The 16,146-nt window shown below is 33.1% G+C and overlaps 1 protein-coding gene and 1 pseudogene across 2 annotated transcripts in view; both read left to right on the forward strand.

The window, feature by feature from the left end:
- LOC145252799 (protein fuzzy homolog) overlaps positions 1-16,146 on the forward strand; it is a 590,751-nt gene that overhangs the window by 433,245 nt on the left and 141,360 nt on the right. The gene's annotated exons all lie outside the window — the stretch shown is intronic.
- LOC145253020 (U2 spliceosomal RNA) lies at positions 6,162-6,277 on the forward strand (annotated as a pseudogene).

Here is a 16,146-nt window from a genome sequence, read left to right on the forward strand (position 1 = left end):
AGCAACGCCGGGCACCCAGGCTAGTTCTAATATAAAGTATAAATTTAACCAAATATAGGTTTAAACCCTGTAATGGTTGTTGTAATTTCCTATTTTCCAGAATTATTTGAATATTAACGCAACCTTTTCCGGGTCACCTATTTTTACGAAACATTTTTTCCTTCAAGAACATGCTTCTCCAACTTCTTCACCATTTAACTTCCGTTTTGCTGTTTCTCTTTCCTACTGGTCAACCTTTCTTGCTCTCTTTCTTCCATTCGTGTTTAAAGGGGCTTATAAAATTACATTTTTTTTTTTTAGCTGTTCGACTTTAATGAACAACAATGATGTTAGTGCTCGTTAGTTTTCAAGTCTGGAAAAATCAAAACAAATAGAACGCAATTAAGTAGAGAATTTAAAGAAAGTATTTGTTCTAAAGTATCCACAATTCAAAAGACGTATATTAAATATTCAAACAATTATTTTCACATAAATACTTTGAATTCAGAAATTATTATTATTTTTTTTTTTTTTTTTGTGATTAGATTCTCCTCGATATTTAACTCGTTCTGCAACAAAAATCTTACAGTTTCAACTTTTGGCGCTTACATTATTCTTCCACGTGTCATATCGACATTACACTTTATCATTATTATTTGTCCCTCATATCTGTTTGGTTGTCTCCCTTTTTTAAACTATAACTTCCCTATTTATAGCATCATTTGGAGAGTTCTTCCATCTCTACCAAATGGTCTGTAACTTTCTCGTTACAAGAAAATATACTAATCGCTCATTGACACGTTGTAAGTAGTTCGTTCAATGATTACTGATGTATAGTTGTAATGGTGGTCGTAGTAGTGATGCGGCAGCTGAAATTTCTGCCTTCCTCTTTCTCTCTCCTTGTAACTGCAATAAGGTATCGAAATAAAAATTAAAAAAAAACACAAAGTAGCTGGTACAATGGGTAGTGACGTCTAGTTGCAAGGTGATTGTAGTGATGATGTGGCAGCCAAAGTTCAATTCTTCGTCTTTCTCTGTAGTTGTAATTTTTCTGTTGATCTCTTTCTCTGTTATAGGGAGTAAGCTCATCAACCTATTTAAGGAACAAATGGACTTACCCAGAGACAACAAATGCAGTTATATCTAAACGTCATGACAAAAATTTGTGGCAGTTATAGCCCCAGAAACGTGACGTATACTTCTGTAACATAGTTATGATAATACACCGTTTGTTAATTATACCTCTGTGTTTGTCGTGAGAGATTTTTATTCTGGATCCCCCCCCCCCCAATCAACAAAGTTTATACCATTCCTGTAATGATCCAGTTCCTGTTGATTTTGCGATGGGAGGTAAGTTCTGTGTAGTTCTAGGAGGTCCACTCTCCCAGGCTTTGCCCTCTTTTTTCTTTGAGAAGGGTTTAGTTTATCGTTAATCGCCTGAGGCGCCTTTATCGGGCAATGTTGACGGTGTTGCCTAGGCACTTTTTGCAGGTCAGAGTGCCCCTCTTTAGGGGCGCTGACTTCTCAATCCCATTTTGCGACCCTGTTACTTGCCTGTAAGCCTACAGTACTTGTGACGAGGGATTCGAGATTTGAGAGAAAAAAGGATTAATAAAAACTTGACCAGAGATAGGCTAGTTTCTTAAAGCCGTCCAACACATGCCAGCATGTAAAAGATGTTAACCCCCATGCGATAATGAGTCATTTAAGAGTACATTTTTAAAAAATGCAAAAAGAAAACGTGAATTGATTTTAATCCATTTTCTAAAAAAAAAAAAAAAAAAAAAAAAAAAAAAAAATTGGAACTATTTATTTTCATTGTCATATCGATATATTTTATTATTGCTTCCCGCCATTATGCGATCGATATTTGTTTTGTTTTGATTTCATGATTGATGCTTAAATTAATCGATGAACAAACAAATTGTTGGGGTCATTTAAAGCTTTTATCTTGCACTTCCGCAAAATTTTAAAAATGGAAGGCAGAAAAAAAAAAAAAAATCCACAATTGTAAATTGTTTTCTTTGGAATGACCATTATTGATGGCCATTATTAGGTTGGCGGATTGTGGAGTCAGAAAGAAAGTACTTTATGAGTTTAAATAAACTTCTTTTTTTCCTTTTTTTTTTTTTTTAAGTATCCCTCCTTCCTTGCCAAACTTTCACAAAAAAACTCGACTAACTACAACCATTATCAACAATTTTCCTCACTCTCTATCTGTGCCTAAATCTAAACGCAGCTTCCTTGAACAAGGCTTCTTTTCTAGAACTGCCTGCCTGTGGAACTTTATTCCACTAGCCTGCTTCCCGGCCAACTGCAACATGGTAGCCTTCAAGTCCTATGTAAACAAGTGCTGTTGAGCCGTCCTCTTAAATAATCCAAATTCTACCCAATCTATGCCATTAACTCATTTTTGCCCGAATTAATTTTTTGAAAAATAATTTCGATTTATAAAATTTTTCTGATGTTGGCTCAACATAATTGAATAGAAAAATGCATTAGTACTTGCAACAGTATTGCTACAATACGATGCCCTTGTTTAGTTTTTTATTTTTTCACTCTAGAGAAATGTATGATGCAATATTGTATCATGCTGATACTGTGTCTTACTATCCCGCTAAGCTGAAAGGTAAAGTGGTAGCGCCGTAATCGTTAACCCATTTCATAAATCCTTATCCTACTCGTGCTCTCGTCGGAATTTTTCGGGCAGTTTATGTAAAATTTCGAAACATGCTTGTTCTAGAAGTATTTTAATGATGAATGGTCCGACGAACTGCAAGCACTTGTACCCCCCCCGATGTAAATACTCCCGACAAACCCGACAAGCAGCTAAATCCCACCCCTACACAGTAGAGATCCCTAGATGTAAGAGAGCTTTCTAATCCAGTAGTTTCTTCCCCAGAACTGCTAGACTTTGGAACTTCCTTCCGGGTCCCTGCTTCCCCAACTGTACTGGCATGCAGAAGTTCAAGTGTAACGTGAATCGACATCTTGCTGCCTAACTCCTTACATAGCACCCTTATAGCTTAGGTCCCTGATGGTAGCCCCCTACATCAAAGTGGCAATGTGAATTGTTTGGGGTGAAAATGTAATAATAATAAAAAAAATTTTTTTTTTAAATGCTGAGCCAATTAAATCGCAACAGGCCACGCTAATGTGTGCTATTATTGTTTTATTGTATTTGTGAAAACAAAACTAAATATTTATCTTGATTTGAACAAAAAAAAATCCTAAAAGAAATTTTTTTTTTATTTGTTATCATTGGTTTGTTATTCAAAAAGAATATTTATTCATGAAACTTACCTTACAATGAGTTTTTTTTTTTCTTTCTATAGGCTGTGCTAACGTCAGATTTTAGTTTTGCTATCACTTAAAAATCAATACGTATTTGCTATTTTATCATTACTACCAGCAGTGGAAGATTTTGCTTTTAACAGAATTAAATTTAAAAAAAGACTCGTTTTTGGTATCGGAAAATAGGTATTAATTTTTCCGATTCCAATACCTCTAGAAATTCCGATTTTTCCTATTCCAATTAATCGTCCCAACACTAGTACTTATGCAGTACAAGGACCACGCTAACATAAGAATCGTCTGGCAGCTTATGGAAAATGCCTGTAGACGCCGAAATACTGAGTGCCTTAACCCTATTAGAAAAAAAAAATTATAAAGAAAATATTTGCTATCATTGGCTTATTATATATTTTAAAAAAATCTAAATATTTATCCATTTGAACACATAAAAATCATAAAAAGAAAGAAAATCATATTACAATTTTTAAAAAATTTGTTTGTTATTCAAAAAAAATTTTTTTCATGAAACTTACTTTACAATTAATGTTTTTTCTTTCTTGATTTGAATTTTCTTAATGTTTCATAAAAATTGTCCAATAATTTTTCATTGGATTTTCTTCGTAACAACAAAAAGAATCTTATTTTCATTTTTTCAATTAATTTTTCATTGAATTATCTTTATGATAACAGAAATAATCTATTTTTTTTTTTATTAAAAAGAAATTGGCTACTGTTTGCGCGAAAAAAAAATAACAAAACTTTCATTTGATATCTTTTAGATTAACTGCCTGGCAAATTCCGACGATAGCACTGTCCTTCTTCTGCATAAGTACCATCTTATTTAAATAAGAATATGCAAATTAAAACAGATTGGTCTTTATTATAGAGTGGGGGATTTTCTGACTTGCTATTTGCTCCCCGCCTCTTCATGACTGGAAATGAGTTCATCTAGGGGCTAAAAAAAAAAGGAACATATTTTCCTCACTAACTTTAATATGACGGGACAAATAAATCTATTAACATAAAAAAATATTAAAAGAGTTACATATTGTTTTGTTTATTAGAGAGCGGAGGATAGTTTGGAAAGAAGTGTTTTTGCATTTCTATATTTTTTATTTAGTTATCGGTTCCGTTTTCTTTTAATGCCGTGTATATAGCGTGCATGTCATTTATCCAAAGACTTTTCTTTTAGGTTGGAGAATGTTCATTGGAAAACAAACAAGGACTTTCGAAATGATATGATCAAGCAGAATGGACCACTTAATAAAACTAAAGATGGATGTGCAGAATCAGAATAGCTTTTGATAAAACGGATTTTTCACAGAGCGCTTAGCAAAATACAATTTTTCCTTTCCCCCTTTTATTTTTTTCTAAGTTTCTAAACTCTTGAGATTATCCGGAATCTGCCAATAATGGTTTGGTTCTTTTCCTGTTGACTGCACAACCCACAATTGTCTTTGAATTTTGGAGGAATCAAAAGGTTTTTCTTATTAAAGCAAATTTGCAACCTCCGTTCCATGTACAGGTATTTTATTCATTTATTTTTTATTTTATTTTTTAAGAATCTTTATGAATTTTACCTGTCCACTAAACTTAAACGGATGCTTATATCGAAAAGAGGTTGATGATGTAGGCTTTTGTCTTCCAGATCAACGGTTCTCAAAATGCCGAGAGAAAAATTTGCTGTGGTCGATAAAGACAAGATTTTAATAAAAGAAGAAGAAAGGTTGTTTTTTGGCTTTTGTATAGCTTTTCATATTTATTTAGTGTTTCATGTCCAAGTGGCGAAATGCTGGCATTTATCGTGTGTATGAATAATCATTTCGGTAGGCGAGTTGAAAATAGAAAGATTATAAAAAAAGATTGAACACGAGAAAAGATTAGTAATTGAACTTCCTAGCTTTTTAGGTACACCAAAATCAAGAGTCTATGCCGTTTCTGAATAGCCTTTTCCCAGTTGATGGCGATTGAACGCCAATCCTGTGCAGTTCTAGGAGGTCCACCTTCTCAGTCTTTACCATCTCTCTTTGAAAAGGGGCTAGCTTATTGCTAACAGCCTAAGGTGCCTGTACCAGGGAATGTCGACAGTGCTGACCAGGCATTTTTTTTTTTTTTTGCCGTCAGAATGCTCCTCTTCGGAGGCACTACTGGCTCTTCAGTTTCATTTTACAACTCTTGTGCCATATCGTGGAAGAGAGATAAATACCAATTTTCTGGCTAAGATCAAACTGTAGTATCTGTTTTGTCTTTCATTCAAAAACAAAATCTCACTTCACCACCCTAGTGTCGCATCTTCTTAGAGAGCTAAGATCAAAGTGTTGTATCTTTCTTATCTATCTGTTGATAGCTCAGACGGTAGGGAATGCAGCGGGGGTGCTAAATATTTTGGTTACAGTTTTAGCTGATGGCATCCAAGTCATTTTTTTTTAACTTTTGAAATCAGTAGTATATATTAGGTACAATATAATATTCAATAGAGAATTGGTTCTGTAATAATAAATACGAAATTTGCATGAATTAAAATATATTTAAGCATATTTTATAACCGAGCAAGGTCAAGTGCCCCCTCCCTCTCACTAGTGACGACTAAAATTAGATACTCAGCAATAGAACATTTGATTGTAAATATTTTTGTGGGAAGATGTTGTTTGATCCTGATGTCTAATCTTCATGACCTCCTTCCAAAACAGTGTAAACTACAAATAAATTTAAATAATCATTATATTATTACGCTTATCGCTCCGTCCGTTATCATGCTATGCATCCCTAAAAAAGGAAAAATTCCACTTTTTGGAATATTCCAAATAAACCTTGTCACCCTTGAAAAAGAAATTGAAATATTAAAAAAAAATTGGCGTCGCTGTTGAGGCAAAGCTAATAAAAATGATTTGTCTTTCTTGGCCTTTTAGCTAAGATCAAAGTGTAGTATCTGTTCTTCAGGTGCTACATTTCAATTTCTCCTCTCTCAGTGGAAGAGAAATCTTTTACGACTAAGACAATTTTTTCTCCACGTTAAAAAAACGACCCCGGTGTCTAAATTTGTCCCGTGGGGAGACATTGTGAATAGATACTATGTTTAATGTAACAAAGTTTTAATATTAAAAAAGTAACTGGAAAAGTGATTTCTGATTTAATTACAAAATGCCCTGGAAGTGTTACCTCTGATTAAATTATAAAATGCCCTGGAAAATGTCCGTTCTGATTATTTTTTTTTTGTTTGTTTACTTGCCTCCCCACAAGGGCGGAATTGGACATGAGGTCGGTTAAAAATTTAGGGGGAAACCACCTCCCTAAAAGGGGCTCTCTGGTCAATAACAAAAATAAGAATTGTATCAGTAATGAAGGATTTCTTCTCCATTAACCAAGACCAAAAAATGGGGGGGGGTTTAAGTCACTGGAATGCTGAAACTGATAGTATACTCAGGCATTCATGTTGAAGCAATGATTACCTAATCCCTAACCGTGGTTATGTTTTTATGTATTACTTTCGAAAAGCTGCTGAAACAGTTTATAATTTAAACATTACTTTATTTCAAGTATATTTTAAGCAGTGGGTTACGGGATATGAAGTCAGTCCCGGAAATTACTCAAACCGTTTATGATTTAAACATTACTTTATTTCATATATATTTTTAACAGTGGGGTGGGGGATATTAAATCAGTCCTGAAAATGGGTGAACCTGTTTACGCATTACACATTGCTTTATTTAATGTATATTTTTAACATTCGGGTGGGAAATATGAAGTCGCTTCCGGAAATTGTTGCAACCATTTACGTCTTGGACATTACTTTATTTAATGCATATTTTAAACAGTAGGATGGGAGATAAGAAGTCGGTCCCAGAAATGGCTGAAAAAGTTTACGATTTATACATTACTTTATTTCATGTATATTTTCAAAAGTGAGGTGGGGATTATAAGTCAGTTCCAGAAATGGCTGAAACAGTCTACTATTGAGGCATTACATTATTTCATGTATATTTTTATCAGTGGGTTGGGGATATAAAGTCAGTCCCGAAAATGGCTGAGACAGTTTACGATTTAAACATTACATTATTTCATGTATATTTTTAACAGTGGGTTGGGGATATAAAGTAAGTCCCGAAAATGGCTGAAACAGTTTACTATTTAGACATTTTATTATTTCATATATATTTTTATCAGTGGGTTTGGGATATAAAGTCGGTCCCGGAAATGGCTGAAACAGTTTACTATTTAGACATTACATTATTTCATGTATATTTTTATCAGTGGGTTTGGGATATAAAGTCGGTCCCGGAAATGGCTGAAACAGTTTACTATTTAGACATTACATTATTTCATGTATATTTTTATCAGTGGGTTTGGGATATAAAGTAAGTTCCGGAAATCGCTGAAACAGTTTATGATTAAAACATTACTTTATTTAATGTATATTTTCAACAGTGGTGTGGTGGACATGAAATCAGTCCAGGGATTGAATGAGATGTGCAAATATATACTATCAGAAAGCGTTGCCCAGTATTGAATGAGATAGGTTGAAAACATATAGTAGCAAAATACCCAGCCTCGCCCGGGATCGAATGAGATAGGTGAATAATATATATTAGCAGAATATACGGCGTCACCCAGGATTGGATAAGATAGGTGAAACATATATACTATGAGAATACCCAGAAATTATTTATTTGTTTGTAATGAAATAATCAGCCCAGGGAATATATCGAGGTTATTATTTAAGTAAGGGGGAGTGACATAGTGGGTTAAAGTTATGAAAATTATTGTCGAAATTAGTAACATATCCAAGAATTATGAAAAATGATGAAATGTGAGTTACTTGATTGGTGTGTTTGTAATGGTATAATAAGTCCAGACAATATATCAAATATATTATATAAGTAGGAGGGAGAGGCATAATGTGGGTTTTTAATTATAAAAATTATTGTCGAAATTAATAACATATTCAGAATTATAAACAAAGATTAAATATGAGTTAATCGAGTGTGTGTTTATAATAAAATAATCAACCCAGGAAATATATCAAAGTAATTATGTAAGTAAGAGAGGGCGATAAGGATAGTTTAAATTATGAAAAATAGTTGTCAAAATTAGTAACATATCCAAGAATTATGAAAAATGATAATATGTTATTTAATGCATTAGTGTGTTTGCAATGAAATAATCAGATCAGACAATATATCAAAGTTATTATTTTAGTAAGTGGGGCGATGATGTGGGTTAAAATGATGAAAAATGATTGTCGACATAAGTAACATATCCAAGAATTATGAAAAATGACGAAATGTGAGTTAATTGTTTGGTGTGTTTGAAATGAAATAATCATCCCAGATAATATATCAAAGTTATTATGTTTGTAGTGGGTGGTTGATAATGTGGGTTAAAAATATTAAAAGTAATAGTCGAAATGTGTAACATATCAAAGAATTAAGAAAAATGATGAAGTGTGAGTTAATTGATAGTTATGTTTTTTATGAAATAATCAGCCCAGAAAATATATCAAAATATTTTTTTAGTAAGAGAGGGCGACGAGGGTGGTTAAAATTATAAAAAAAAATATTGTCGAAATTAGTAAGATATCCAATAATTACGAAAAATGACGAAATGTGATTTAATTGATTGGTGTGTTTATAATAAAATAATCAGCCTAGACAATATATCAAAGTTATTATATAAGTAAAGGGGAAGAAGATAAGGAGGGCTTAGATTATGAAAAATTATTATCGAAATTAGTAACATATCCAAGAATTACGAAAAATGATTAAATATTAGTTAATTGATTGGTGTGTTTGTAAGGAAATAATCAGCCTAGACAATATATCAAAGTTATTATTTAGTAAAGAGGGAAGAGCGAAAATGTGGGTTAAAATTATGAAAAATGATTGTCGAAATAAGTAACATATCCAAGAATTATGAAAAATGATTAAATGTGATTTCATGCATAAGTGTATTTGTAATAAAATAATAAGCCAAGACAATATTTCAAAGTTATTATTTTATTAAGAGAGGGCGATAATGTGGGTATAAATTATGAAAAATGATTGTCGAAATTAGTAACATAGCCAAGAATTATGAAAAATGATGAAATGGAGGTTAATTGATTAGTGTGTGTAATGAAATAATCAGCCCAGCAAATGTATCAAAATTATTATTTTAGTAAGGTTGGGCGACAACGTTGGTTTAAATTATAAAAAAATATTGTCGAAATTAGTAACATATCCAAGAATTACGAAAAATGATGAAATGTGAGTTGATTGATGTATGTGTTTGTAATGAAATAATCAGCCTATAAAATATATCAAAGTTATTATTTTAGTAAGGTGTGCGATATGGTGAGTTTAAATGATGAAATATTATTGTCAAAATTAGTACTATATCCAAGAATTATTAAAAATAAAAATGATGAAATGTGAGTTAATTAATAGTTGTGTTTTTTTTATAAAATAATCAGCCGATATAATATATCAAATTTACTATTTTAGTAAAGGGAGAGGCGATAATGTGGATTGAAATTATGCAAAATTATCGTCGGACATAGTAACATATTCAATAATTATGAAAAATGATAAAATGTGAATTAATTGACCGGTGTGTTTGTAATGAAATAATCAGCCCATGAAATATATCAAAGTTATTATTTTAGTAAGGGGGCAGTACAGTTTTAATAAAAAAACTAGAATATGATTGTGCCTTCATTCATGCTGAATAGAACACTCACAGCATGCCCAGCAACAATATATTACATATGAAAAATGCTGCTGTGGAATTTCCACAGGTCCCGCTAGTTATTATTATTATAGCAGAGGAGAAAAAATCTGTTTGAACAGACATAGATTAAACACAAATTTAGAGGTCTGTTGTAATAAAAAAAATTTTTTAATGGTTAGCTTTATTTTTATTTTGATTGATCACGTTTAATAATAAAACTCATGATCTCTTTATTACCATCATATACACAGCATAAAACGACTCGTAATTATAATTATACCAGCTGGGCACCTCATCAGCACAAAAATTACGAATACAAATAATCAATCCTCATTTAAAAAATTCTTTAAATGCATTTTTTTTTTTATCTGAATGGCTTGTAGCTTAATTTATTCTTTTTAGAGGCAGCAAATTTATTTTCTTTAATTGCAGATTTAGCAGCTATCGATTATTTTGAGTTCAACTCGGTTTGGCAATTCATCATGAAGGAACTGGCACTCAAGTAGCATTTGCAAATTGCAAATGATACTATCACTTTACTGAGAGAAACATTTGATCAACAAATAATTTCATATTAATGGCCACCTTGTTCCTTCAATTTGACCCCATTAGATTATTTTCATGTATTTCATGTATTCGCTGATAAACCAGACACAATAGCCTACTTGGAAGATCACATTTGACGTGTTATTGCCAAAATGCACCCTAATTTTATGGGTAGAGTTTCTGAAAATTGGACCTCTAGATTAAGCCATATACCCGGAATTGTATTTAAATGATATATGAAAAAAATTAATCTGTGGAATAAGCCACATATTTTTCTATTAAAAACAGTTTTCTGTGATTTATTTTGATTTAAAGTTCGCCGCCTTTTAAAAAAACACTGTTTATATAGTAAATATAAATAGTACATTGTTCTTGTGAAAAACTTTTAAATAATGTGCGTGTATGTCTAGCTACCCCCCCCCCTTAATACTAAGCAGAGATCCACAAAGTTGGTATAATCTTGATGAGCGTTGCACTGGATGGAAAATATCTGAAATTTAGAAAAAAAATGATGTAAACAGGCACAGATTTCAGTAGAGTGGGTGGGGTTCTGGTCACTAAACTAAAAAGAATTAACTCTGATTTTTTTTTTTACCCTAAACTGACATAAATTTCGTCGGGGTGGATGAAGATTTTCTGATCATTTAAAAGGAATTAACCCTGCTTGTTAGTATATAAATAAGGCATGCGTCTAGTTTAAAAAAATACTTAACAGAGACCCACAAAGTTGATATAATCCTAATCAACATTTCTCTGAATTAAAAATATCTGAAATTTTGGAAAGAATTTGATCTATATAAGAGTGTGTGTGTGTGCGTCTGGAGAGAGGAATGACCTGAGTGAGAGGAAGAAAGAGGGGGCAAAATTTGGGAGGAGAGAAAGAGTTAAAGATAAAAGTTTTAATAGAAGTATGCTATACTTTTGCCCTGAGCAATGCAAGGTAGGTTTACTAGTAATTTAAATATGGGAAAACTTAGTGTAGATGAATGAAATTTGTACCTGAAGAACGTTGGTTGCATTTTTTTTTTTTTTTTTACATAGGCATCACCACTTATCAAGGCACAGAGGCCACTCGAGGATAAGGGTTAAAGAGTGTACCATAGTCAGTTGGGTAATATAGTAATCGTTAGTAATGGAAATTCGGTAAATTTGTTAACAAGTGGAACAGCTCATCAAGAACTTGTTTACGTTGGACTTGAAGACAACCATATTGTAGTCAGCTGGAAGGTAGGCAAACGGAAGAGAGTTCCACAGGCGTGCAGTTCTAAGAAAGAAGCTTCGTTCATAGAATCTACGTTTAGGTTTAGGCACAGATAAAGAGTGGCATTTTTTATGTATTGATTTATTTTTCTAATTACCTCTTTGTGCATTTGCATTTCTAAGCAAGCTTAAGTTTCCGGATCATAGTGTGTTTTATACGACACATCCACGAGCCACTGTAATTATAGCGAAGGCAACCAAACAAAATTAGCCAAACACTCAAGAACATCCTTTCGGCAAGTGTTCGCAATCGATGATGGCTTCATAAGACAAGTAGACGTTTATCAAAGCAAAATTTATTTGCACACTTACGTGAGAATTCTATCTACGACGACGATTTCAACTTAATTTCAGTGCCAAGCTGCCGTTGCTCTAAGACAGAATTCAAAGACAAAAAGATAAAAACGGTAGCGGAAAGAAATGGCAGAAATAAGAAAAACCCAAGTCATTTATCTCATTATTAAACAATTAGATAATTTGCTGCAACCATTCTTCAAATGAAGACAATGTAAATAAAAGGTGAAGATGATGTTAATAACAACAAAAAAAAGAAAAGAAGATGTTTGCCTTCAAGTATATATTGTTAAAAAGAGACATTAGAACCACCTTTTCATCGATAACAACCCCATGGAAAAAAAAAATGATACGATTACAGTTATCAAATATCCTTACATTGATGTCTAGGTAGGTTTTCCGTAATGCGAAAATCCTCTTTGCATCGAGTCAAACGTATGTCCTAAGTAAGTACTCCTACTGCTGTAGCACAAGCAATGCCGGATAATGCAAGATAACCTTGCTAGCCCAGGATAAATTGATTGTTTGAAATTAAATTCTAGTTGAAATAAATATTTATATAAATATAAACTAGAAAGATAATGTTTACGCGTTCAATTATTGTGGACTATTCTCATCTTTAAGTTGTTTTTTCACAACGTTTCGGCCAACAATTCCTCTGGCCTTCGTCAGGTGTTTAACCACAACAGGATAGGAACTCTGAATCTCCTAACTGCATCCTCAGCAATTACTGCCTTCCATAGTTGTTGTCGTCTCAACATGTTTTTGGCCAAGTAAGTCTCTGACTAGCTTTGGGTAGGATTGAAACTGTTATCTTCAGACAATGCTCACCTGGAACTGTAGAGATTCAACGTCTCTGTCCACTGCACCACAGGGCCAGTGATAGAGATAGCGGTTTCAACCCTACCCAAAGCCGGCCAGAGGTTTAGTTGGCCATAACGTGGTGAGACGAGAAACAATTATGAAAGGCAGTAATTGCTGAAGACACAGTTGGGAAATTCGGAGTTCCTATCCCGTTATGGTAACCACCTGACGAAGGCCTGAGGAATAATTGGCCGAAACGTAGTGAAACAACAACTAAGAGAGATGAGGCTAATTGTCTGCAATAAATAAGTAAATAAAATAATAAAGAAAGATAATGTTTAGAAAAATAGTATAAACAAAACGTTTTTAATCAATTGAATTTAATAACAATGATTTACAAATATGTCCAAACTCTAGCAGTCTGACATAGAGGTCATTTGAGATGACGCGGATCTTAGAATGAGACGTGGAAATTGAGTGAGTTAGTTGAGTTGGGTTTTCGAAGCTGAGAAGAGAAGTTGGTTTCTCCGATTGACTAGGAATTCAACAGACTGGAAATGTGAATAAGAACGGTGCTTGCAACTTGGAGAAGAGAGGGATTTCCGGGAATAAAGAAGTGTCAATGATTTTATCGATGATTTCTGTGTTGGTCTTTTTCTTCAGAGCTGAATGGAACCTATCGGATGAGAAGGTATTGGTCCCCTTTAATGTTTTGCAATCTGTAAATGCTTTGTGAACAGCCTCTTAAATGTTATACGCCCGTTTACATAATCCTAGACGATCAATATACAAATATTTGAAGACTCTCCCATCGATTTCGATGTATGAACTTCCACCACAACAACCAAGTTGCTCGGAAATCCACACAGATGTTCTATTCGTTTGCTTCTCAGCCGATTACAATATGGTAGCCTTCAAGTCCAATGTAAACAAGTTTTTGTTGAACTGTCTCCTTAAATAACCCAAATTCTACCCAATCTATAAGTTTAATGATTATTACACTACCACCTTACATTCATTAACCCTTATCCTCGAGTGGCCTTCGGGCCGTGATAAGTAGTGACTCCCTTGTAAAAAAAAAATCCCATGAAAGGTGCTCGACTGAGCTCTAATTTTCGATTCCTCTTTCTAAGATATGCACAGCAAAAACACGTTTGCTCTAACACATATCCAAAAAGGCTTTGCTTTCTTATTCCGTTGTGGAATTTTCATGGACAGAGTTTCTTTTCAAGGGCTTTCGGTATGTGGAACACATTACCACAGATCAGCTTTCTTGTTGACTACAACAGTCAATTTCAAATCCATTTTCAGCTAATTCTTGTCATAAGTAATAATCAGTTTATAATATGATATTGCTAATACTCCTATAGTTTTCCTCATCTTTCAGCTGACAATCATTTGTTCCATTAACCTTATCCTTAAGTGGCTTTTGGCCTTGATAAGTAGTGACTAAATAAAAAAAATATAGTATAAACTTTAATACATCATAACACTGCATGCACATGTTTAACAGATTCTTCCTTTGGTCAACAATGGTAACGCTTTGCTACTTAGTAATGGTAGAATTATCTGAACTTCGGTTATCCACTCAAAAAATATATTATTATATATATATCTATAAAAGTGAGAATGCGTGTGTGGGGACACTTCTTAACCTATATACTAAATGAATTTTTTGATCTACAAATATGAAATTTGGTATTTAGGATATTCAGCCGTGGAAAACTTTTTAATCGGTTTTCATCCAGAAAAGAGGGCTGCTTGGGGTCGAAATGAAAAAAGTGGGTATGTGGACGGGGGGGGTCATCGGATTTTCATCTGTTTGTCAACTGTTTCATGACTGCGCAGTTGACAAACAGATAAAAAAATATATATAAATTGATGTTGCCACAATGGTTCTCGTTAGATTACCGAAGTTAAGCAATGTGGAACCTAGTCAGTATAATATCATATATATATGATGTATATATCATATATATATGATGTATATATCATTTTTAAAAAAAAAATTTTTTTACATGGGGGTCACCACTTATCAAGGCCCGAAGGCCACTCAGGGATAAGGGTTATTGCATGTACAGTAATCAATGAGATAGTATTGTAGTAGTCATTAGTATTGGGGGTTTTGATAGAGTGTCTTACTTAAGGGGGCTGTTTGTCAGGAGTTTGTTTATGTTGGACTTGAAGACGTCCAAGTTGTAGTCAGGTGGGAAACAGGCAAGCGGCAGAGAGTTCCACTGGTTTGCAGTTCTAAGAAAGAATATATATATGATGTATATATCATATATATATATATATATATGATGTATAATATCATATATATATCACATATACATCATATATATATGATGTATATATCATATATATGATGTATATATCAGCATTAAAATGGGTAACCATTTGGGAATTCCAGGTGCTGTGTGTGCTCTCTGTTTATGTCGGCATTGTTTCCAATCATCCTGGACTTCTCTTTGCCACTGGACTCAAGCAGTGCTAATTTAGAGGTGTGGTTGAGGATTGGTCAACCCTTGCCTCTCAATTACATGCGCAGCTAACTTAACAGGGGTATCCATTCTCTCTTGAGAATCAACAGAGGCATCACAGTATATATATATATATATATATATATATATATATATATTGGCAAACAGTTAATAAAACATGTTAAAAAAACACTTTGAAATGAGTTAAAAACATATTTGATCTGAAAAGGAAACACTAGATAAGTCGATAGTCCTTAATACGCAGAGTTTTGAAGAAATACTTCCCTTCTCATCAAAGGGTAGGAATTAGCAAAATGTGGGATCGGATTTTGCATGCAAAAGTATTTGATGAAACAACAAGTAAGTCAAAGAGCTTACTTGAAAACAAAAAAGGTGAAGCAGAGGGAATATGGTGAAGAAAAAGGTGATTACACATGAATGGATAGTCTGGTGTAAGATAAATAATCCAGTGACGGTAAAATCCAAATATATAACTTCAAGAAAGTTAATTGAATTTCCATTTGCACAAGTAAAATCCAAGGAAATCCCGTAATTGGAAGAATATGGTCCATAATAATGGAAAAGCATATCTTATTTTTCTTTTATTAATATTATTGGATAACTTGATAACAAAAAAGTGAAGCAGAGGGAATATGGTGAAGAAAAGGTGATTATTATATATATTCAACATTAAGAGGAGATTATAGATAGATAGATAGATATATATACCCGTTCACATACACTTTTTTATGATAAAACTAGAAACCAGAATTAGATGGAA

This window comes from Euprymna scolopes, chromosome 29, assembly GCF_053919585.1.
Source record: "Euprymna scolopes isolate OS-2025 chromosome 29, ASM5391958v1, whole genome shotgun sequence".
NCBI classification, from domain to species: domain Eukaryota; kingdom Metazoa; phylum Mollusca; class Cephalopoda; order Sepiida; family Sepiolidae; genus Euprymna; species Euprymna scolopes.